The sequence below is a fragment of the Phodopus roborovskii genome, unplaced genomic scaffold (genome assembly GCF_943737965.1).
Source record: "Phodopus roborovskii unplaced genomic scaffold, PHOROB, whole genome shotgun sequence".
NCBI lineage: Eukaryota > Metazoa > Chordata > Mammalia > Rodentia > Cricetidae > Phodopus > Phodopus roborovskii.
Window position 1 is genome coordinate 15189833 of NW_026125052.1, and position 8650 is coordinate 15198482.

Consider the following 8650-nt stretch of genomic DNA (forward strand, 5'->3'; position numbering starts at 1 on the left):
AAATGAAGCTCTGCCATTTACCTAAACCAATAGAATTTCTAGCTGTAGAACCATGGACCCAGACGTGGTGTTCACTAGCAGCTTAGGCCTGGATGTAACCATGGCCCCAGTGGCAACACAGGCCACTGGGATCAGTATGACCACAGCAGCAGCATGAAGACCCCACCTTTTTTTTTTTTTTTTTTTTTTTTTGGTTTTTGAAGACAGAATTTTTCTGTATTGCTTTGGAGCCTGTCCTGGAACTAGCTCTACAGACCAAGCTGGCCTTGAACTTACAGAGATCCTCCTGCATCTGCCTCCTGAGTGACCTCACTTCTTAAAGGTCCTACTTAATGGTCCACAGCCAGGGATCAAGCTGTCAGCACAAAAACCTTGGAGAAACATACCATCCCTGAGCCACAGCAGGGTAGGTTGCACAAATCTGTAATATCTATTCTAACAATTGCTGCTGCCCACATTCTACACTCATCAATAATACTGTTAGTGTGTGGTTTGAGCAGGAAAGTGCTTTCGAAAAAACAATACAAAGTGCCACACTGAATCACAGACACTATGAATTATAATTGTGAAATATTAAGTTGTTTCTGCCGTATCAAGGCTATACAAATACATCCATTATGTCTATTATAGTCAAGGCCGATCATTAAATGTCCTTCCAAAACCCTAAGAATTAAAACAACGGCATACATATTGTCATAAAAGATAAAATATCTAGAATAAATCTAATGAAGCTATGTGAGACCTCTAGATACAACATTATGGGAATTTCACTAAGGAATTTCTCAAAGATTTACTTTAATTTTCAGTGTGTAGGTATGTGTGTAAGCATGTGAGTGAGCGGCATGTGTGCTAATGCCTGAAGAGGCCAGAAGAGAACACTGGATCCCCTGGTGCTGCAGTCCTAGGCAATTATGAGCCATCCGACACCGGTGGTGGGGCCTGAACTCAGGTCCTCTGCAAGAGTAACACGTGTTCTTAACTGTTGTGCCTCCTCTCCAGCCACGAACGAAGCAAATTTATGAGCAATTCTGCTCTTAGGTATTTTACTTTAAAAAAAATCCATCTATTAACCAAAAGATGATTTCACAACCTTATATAACAGAATTTTTTTTACTATTTTGATAATCGCAAATTGCTGATCATACCACATGAAGAACAATAGAGGACAGAAATTATGCCCTATCCATTTACTGAGAGACTATAAACCAATGGTAATGAATGAAATACCTGGATGAACTGATGGTGATAGCATACATAAAAGTAGCAAAATGAATGTTGAACTTGTGGGAGCTTTGAGTAATCTGAATACCGTGGATGACCTGGAGTCTGCTATCTCAGAGAAGAGTACAGAGACGGTAGAAAACTCAATCAGAATCTTCATAGGGAATAAGACTAAGCACAGGTTCCCCTAATTAACTATGAACACATGTGAAAGTACTATTTAGAAATCAACATGTATAGTTGTTTTCTAATTCTGTAGTCGTCGTATTAAGAATATCCCACTTTTAGCAGAAATTTATAATGGGACAAAAATAAGAACATTCACAAATGCATAGAAAGTGAAAATCTTGCTCCTGGAACCCCATTTTACTTACAATATTGTGAATAAAGATTCATGGTATCACTGACATAGAATCCGGTCACCTCAAATAAATAAATAAATAAATAAATAAATAATCTGCTTTCCTCGATATTTTTCAAACTAAAATAGACCTGGGGAATTAATTGTCAAAATTGTTGTGCAAAATTAAGATTACAAGTCACAAGTACAAATAAAACATGATTATTCTAAGACTCACAGTACAATGTTATAGCACACTTCCAGCTAGATTACCTTCATTTATTTTTAAACCCATAGCTTAAAATAGTCTACAACAGTATATGAAGCACAAACATCAATATTTAAGTGAAAAACAACCTTCACATTTTATCAATTTCTGTTCTCAACTCATTGGAAATTCATGCTGAATATGGTAAACCTCTGAAAATCGGGCAAAGGGTTTCAAATATGAGACTTTCTATTTGCATAATACATATGCTTTGACTTAGAGATCTGACTTGGAGAAAAGTGTAGTCTGCTATTTTTTACTGTTAAAAGTGAATGGTAACTATTACTATCAAATTCCCTAGCTATGGTTTGTTGGGATGTGTGTTTGAATATTGTCTCGGCGCTTGCACATGCCTAGCATTTTGACTTCATAAAATGGGAAAGCAGTTCTTTGTTCTTATTTGTGGGTACTCTCCCATGCATTGCAAAGAATAAACAAAATATAAAGCTAAAAAATGTAGCAAAATATATACTACTTTGCTCACATAAATTTTAAAGATAACTGGAAGCAACCTATAATTTATTATATTAATAAATAGATGTGAGGAGATTCTACTCTTAGAAGACAGTGTTAAGTTCGATTTCTCAATGTCGTTATATTGACTTGGGCATGTTCATCTTGTGAAGAAGTTATAAACTAATAATTTCAACACCTTTTAATGAACATTGTGTTGCAACAGCTTGACACAAGGCCAAGTCATCTGCAAAGAGGGAGCCTCAGTTAAGAAAATGCCAGGTGTAACAAACACAATCACAGACACTATATTCATAACTGATTTCCCATTGTGACATAGGACATGGATTGGTACGTATATGTGGATGTGTGCATATGTGTATGTGTTGTGTATGTTTCTGTTGTAAAGAAATATGAAGATCATATGTAAATAGTTTGTTATTCGTGGTTGAATTTCATTTATTCCATCTTATTATTATCTATAATGGTAGAGTCTACTATCATCCCCCAAATGAAAAATGGTCTGTTCTGTTTGAACTCAAACATGAATGTGGGATTTTAAGCCCACATCTATGATTTGTGTTTGTTTTAGCACACAATTTGTATTCAAAATCTTCAATTTTCAATTTGAGTTGTATGATAGTGGAATTGAGCAACTTTTCTATGTTAGATAATCACCTACTTTTTCTTTTTAGTGTTTGTTTGTTCATAAAATTTACTTGGACATATTCCACAGATTACATGGCATTTTTCTTAGTGGCTACCATGAGTTTTTGATTTGGCTGTCAGGATTAATCTTACATACAAACATAGTTTTCAAGAAACAACACAATTTCTTAATAATAATCTTATTCAAATTGTAAATATGTTTGGTTTGTCATTGCTGGAAATTAAGTTTGAAACAATCCATGGCTCTCAGCTGCTGCTATGCCTCATTTTCTCCCCAGAAAAAATAAACAAGTTTTTATTGAACACTAAAGGAAAAGAAAGAAAGAAAGAAAGGAAGAAAGAAAGGAAGGAAGGAAGGAAGGAAGAAAGAAAGAAAGAAAGAAAGAAAGAAAGAAAGAAAGAAAGAAAATGTCTCCATTAAGATTTATTCACTTTTCCATCTAAATAAATCTGGTGGGTCTAGAGTACTCATGGTTGCTTAAAATATCTGCCTGTGTCCAGTTGTCTAGTATATTAGTCATAGATATAGACAGTTTTATAGCTAAGGTGATTCATTGATGATGTACCTAATACCATTTGGCTGTGAAGTCCTGAGGTTAACCCCTTACAGGGCAAAACAAGGCAAACAGTGGCAAAATTAATCAAGCTTTTCTTTCATATTTAGATATTCTCTACATATGTGTTTTCTTCATTACAGTTTTAGCTTAGTCTTTTTTGATAAAATCTTAGGAATATTTTTAAAATAAACTCTATTTTCTTCATTCCAAAAAAATAAAATGCCTCCATAAGATTGGGCTGTCCACAGCTTATATGACATTTTCTTGATGAATGATTGATGAGGAAGGGTTCAGCCTATTGTGAGTGGTGCGATCCCTGGCCACCCTGGAAGCAGGATGAGCAAGTCTTGAGGAATAAGCCAGTAAGCAGCACCCTTCATGGCCTCTGCATCAGCTCTATCCTCCAGGTTCCTGCCCTGCTTGAGCTCCTGCCCTCACTGCACCAGATACTGAACTAGTAGTATATGGAGCTGTGAGTGAAATAAGCCCTTTCCTTCCCAAGTTGCTTTTGGTCATGGTGATTCATCACAGTAATAGTAACTTAACTAAGACAAATGCTATATCTCACAAAAGTTTTAAATATGTTAGCGCTTACCTATAACCCAGACATCATCTCTAAAGTAGTCCTTTGTTCGCTCGGAAGGACAAGCAAAGGAAAAGAGACGTCAGTCCCCAAGATCACTGACTCCCTCACTTTATAGGGTTAGGACAAGAGCCTCCAGCACATTTGGTATTCCTAGAATGTACCTTAGTTATTTCTGGCCCCACATATGTAGATTTTTCCTCATTCTGGAAAGTGATTTAGACATGGGAAAGACTACTGGTCACCAAGGATGCAACACTGATAGATGGTTTTCAGTCTGAGTGCCGGCCTTCTGCTTGACCTGGTACTGTTCTGCCTGGGAATGCATTTTCCCAACCATCGTCCCAGTGCCTACAACATACATGGGACACACAGGTGTGGAGGATGGTACAAACACATGTGCATACACTACTCCTGAGTGGGACTTCCAGGGATAAAGAGACATGGAACCAGGCATTGCATTGCTCACTGGGAGGACAGACGACATACTCAGGTTGTTCCCCCACATACTCCCTAATCTAAGCACAAAGGAACAAAGCTGTAGAGGAATAACCCTGATCTTTCCAAGCAGTACGAAGGTATCACATGACCAAGTGATGGTGTGACTCCCTCTTTTAAGTGAAACGGTTGTTATGAGTTAATCTCGACCCACAAAAATGCACTTACTTTTGAAAACCCCATTAACAGTTCATAAGCAACTTCCTCTTTGTCAATCTTTAATCTGAATGTAAAAAGAATAAAAATAAGAACAAGGAAAATGCTCACTGATTGGCGTGTACTTTGGAAGCCCAGAGTATAAAAGGCCAAATGAGAAGAAGTCATCACATTCTGGAAAACTGTAAACAAAGTCCACCTCTGACACTATGACCCACTCCTGTTGCTCTCCTTGTTGCCAGACCACCTGTTGCAGGACCACCTGCTGCCAGCCCTGCTGCTGTGTGCCCCTCTGCTGCCAGCCCTGCTGCTGATGACCAGCCTCGCAAATTAACACCTACACATTGTGCTTATTAATGCCCAACGTGTCATATTAGCACAAGTCCACTTTTTGTCTTTTCTGAAAACAATAAGACTATCCGCAGAAATCTGCAAGTGTATCTCCTTTTTGAAAAGCATGGTCCCTCACTCTCACTCTCCTCTTGCTAGGGATGGTGGCCACTGTGCCAGCTTCATATAGCTGGTAGAGGACTAGCCCCCACTTACATCCCGAGTCAAGATAGCAACACCTGCTTATAAGAGCTTTGGAAAACACTTTCATTAAAATGTCATTTGTTACCGCAATCCTCCTTTACAAACAAGAAATCAAATGCATCATTTTTCAGTCACGGAGGACAGAAATCCAATGGGATAAAGTGACAGCACTGGCAGAGGTGACCCATTCTGAAATCCCCAGTGGATGAGGACTTCTTCACCTGTTCCAGCATCTCAACATCCCTTCCCCACCAGGATTATGGCCTGTGCTTCTGTCTTCAAATCCTGCATCTCTCTGGGTCTTCCTCCATACCCCCTTCCTCTTTCTCTGGGCAGTCATCAAAAGTTCCCACAATCAATCATCATCATCACTATCATGTCTTCTCCTGCACTGGACTCTTGGTTCTTGTGTGCTATGTTCTCCTTCATATTCACTTTGGATTTGTCTCCCTGGAAGTCCAAATAAATTATCAATAAATTCTGAATCATTATCCATTCCATACTGTCTCTCATCACTATACTCTTCTAAGTTACTTGCTATGATGTTTTCATGTTGGTAAATTTTCAAGTGTAAAACAACGTGTTGCATCACATTCTGTAGGTATATTGCCCAGTAGATCTCTGGAAGTTTGTCACCTGGCATATCTGAAAGCTAATCACCAACTCTCATTTGGTCCTACCCCAGCCCCCGGGAGCCACCTCCTATTCTCTTCTTCTGACTTGGACTTTTACAAATATCATCTGAATAGACTCATATTGCCTTGCTCCTCTGTCGTATTTCCTCCTTCCACATATCTGCTGGTGGACATTACAGTAGCTCCCACTTCTGGCCTACTGTTAATATGGTTTTCATGAATATGCCAATGCCAAAACATTTTCAACATCATGATTTCAATTATTTCAGGCAGATATCCTGCTGTGTGACAGAAGGACCACACAGCAGTATTGTTTTGTTTATTGGTGTTTGGTTTTGTTTTGTTTTTTGTTTTTGTTTTTGTTTTTTTGAGAAATGCTCATCATTTTTTTCTTCTACACCATTTCTCACATTCCACTCCCAGCCTCCACACACCATCATCAACATCTTTGTCCCTTGCTTGTATGACAATAAGTAGGCATATTATTTTGATTACTCAATGATAAAATGGTGTTCAAAAGTTGAGTGAAATGCCATGCAGTGTGACCAAAGTGTGTGTGATGTATAATAAAATAGAAGGCTAAGGAAAGATGCCCCTCCCCTGGCCAGAGCTCCTCAGTGACAACAGTGGCAGGCATGGCTCACTCAACTCAAACTTCTGTGTTTTCCACACCCACTTGTCTTTTGGGAAACACAGAACCTCAGCCAAGCTGGAGTCTACTCTGTGAAGCTTGACATTTTTCCTTCGCTTGACATTATCTTTGCACTACCTGGTTCTTCTCTTACTTGGGTTACTATGAAGTTGTACTTTCAAGGGAAAGCAGTGTTCCTTACTTTTCTTATTCAGGGCACCACTTAGACCCCGTGGGGGATATTTCTGATTTATGAGAGTTGAATTTTGATACATGGTAAACACACTTTCCACTCATTTTACTTATTTCAGGGTAGACATACCTTGCCAGTGTTGTGTGACTTTTTCTTGTGGGGCATGAAGAAACATCTATTCAATTACCACAGGACACTGACGAAACACCAGAAAAATTATTCCACCCAAGTCCACCTTAGTGCACTTGGTAGTTTATTGGTGTTACTAGCAGGAGCATGGACCACTCAGAGGCAGCTACGTCATCAAAGAGACCACCCCATCATGGGCCATATTCATGAAAGCCACATCCTGGAAGCTACCTGAAGAACCCTCAGGCAGCTTTGAGGTTGGAGAGTCATCTCTTTCCAGAATTGTCACTGTTTCTAGAACCTTGGAGAAGGTCCTTGTGACTCTTGTAACTTTTGGAACCTACACAGCTCTAGTAAGTTTTGTTCATTCCCGGACTAGGCAGTGTCACTCTAGGAGGGGATGTTTGAATTCTGAGGAGATAGCCACAGACTTTGAGGCCCTGGCAGCTCCTGGGAAACCTGGTGTATTACATGGAACCAGGTAAAACAGGTTTCAGACCTAAAGGATGCTGGGCTGACCTGCTAATCACCCCCAGACTCATTATCATCTCATTGCAATACACTAGCCTAGTAAAATTTCTGTCTGATGGTGTCATCTTGGTTCAGCCTCCACCCAAACAGATTCAGAACAGTCCACAGGAGCCTTAAAGGAGAGGAAGTGCTACCCTTGAAGGGACCTGTCTCCCTTGTGAAAATTTCAAAGAAAATATCCATGATTGTTTTCTAAATCCCTCCCTCTACTGACCCTTAAAAGAGCCCTCATCCTATATCTGGCTGTTTCATTGGCCAGTTCTCCTTCTTCTAGCCAAGAATAAACCTTCTTCATGGTTGAACATATCTCACTTTTGTTGTTGTGTCTGTCAAGATGCCTTGGAGAAAAAAGGACCCAGTTTGATTTATATCCCTTTTGTTCTATTCTTGAGAGACTTAACATCTTAGAGCCAATTATGACATGACCCACTGTACTGGCTGAAATGCTCAGTTTCCTTTAATGATGAGTTGATATTATTGGTGGAGAATGGGTTTAATTTCCCTTCTTTATACTACTAATAATGGCTGGAATGTGTTCACTTTGTGGTAGTCTCGCAAGTTGGAGATTAAGGGTTTATATTCATTTAAAATTCATGGATGATCTAAAAGCCCATGAAGGTTGTTCGTCCTCAGAGATAAATTATATATATTATATATGATCTCAGATAATCACATTCTTCGAATAAGAAGAAAAGAAATTTATAAGGCAATGGGAGAAGGGGGAAGAGAAAGAAAAAAAACAGAGAGACCGACAGTATAGAAGAAAGAAGGGGGCCAACTGCAGAATGCACATTTTCTCGGGAGTTCATGGAATCGTCTTTAACATGGTCCTGTCCCAGGAAATGCAGCAAGTGTGAACAATTATAAAGCATTAAATACTTTCTTACATCTCTATGCATGGCTTTGGAATGAAAGTACAAGGACAGCAAGAGAATCAATATGAATACATGAAGATTAAACAACTTGTACAACATGCACAGTGTGTGTGTGTGTGTGTGTGTGTGTGTGTGTGTGTGTGTGTATGAAGCCTAGAGTGTGAGTGCATGTGCTCACCAGCTGCAGGGAGCATCTAGATGGCAGAAGACAACCCCAGTTGTCAGTCGTCACCTCTGGCCTTGTTTGAGACACCATCTTGTGACTGCTCCATATATTGAGTTAGTTGACTCTTAAGATGCTCCAATCAACACTTTCTATCTTATTGCAGGAGCTCTGCCTCCGTGTTAGCTTTACATTGGCTCTGGGGTAGGGGGGT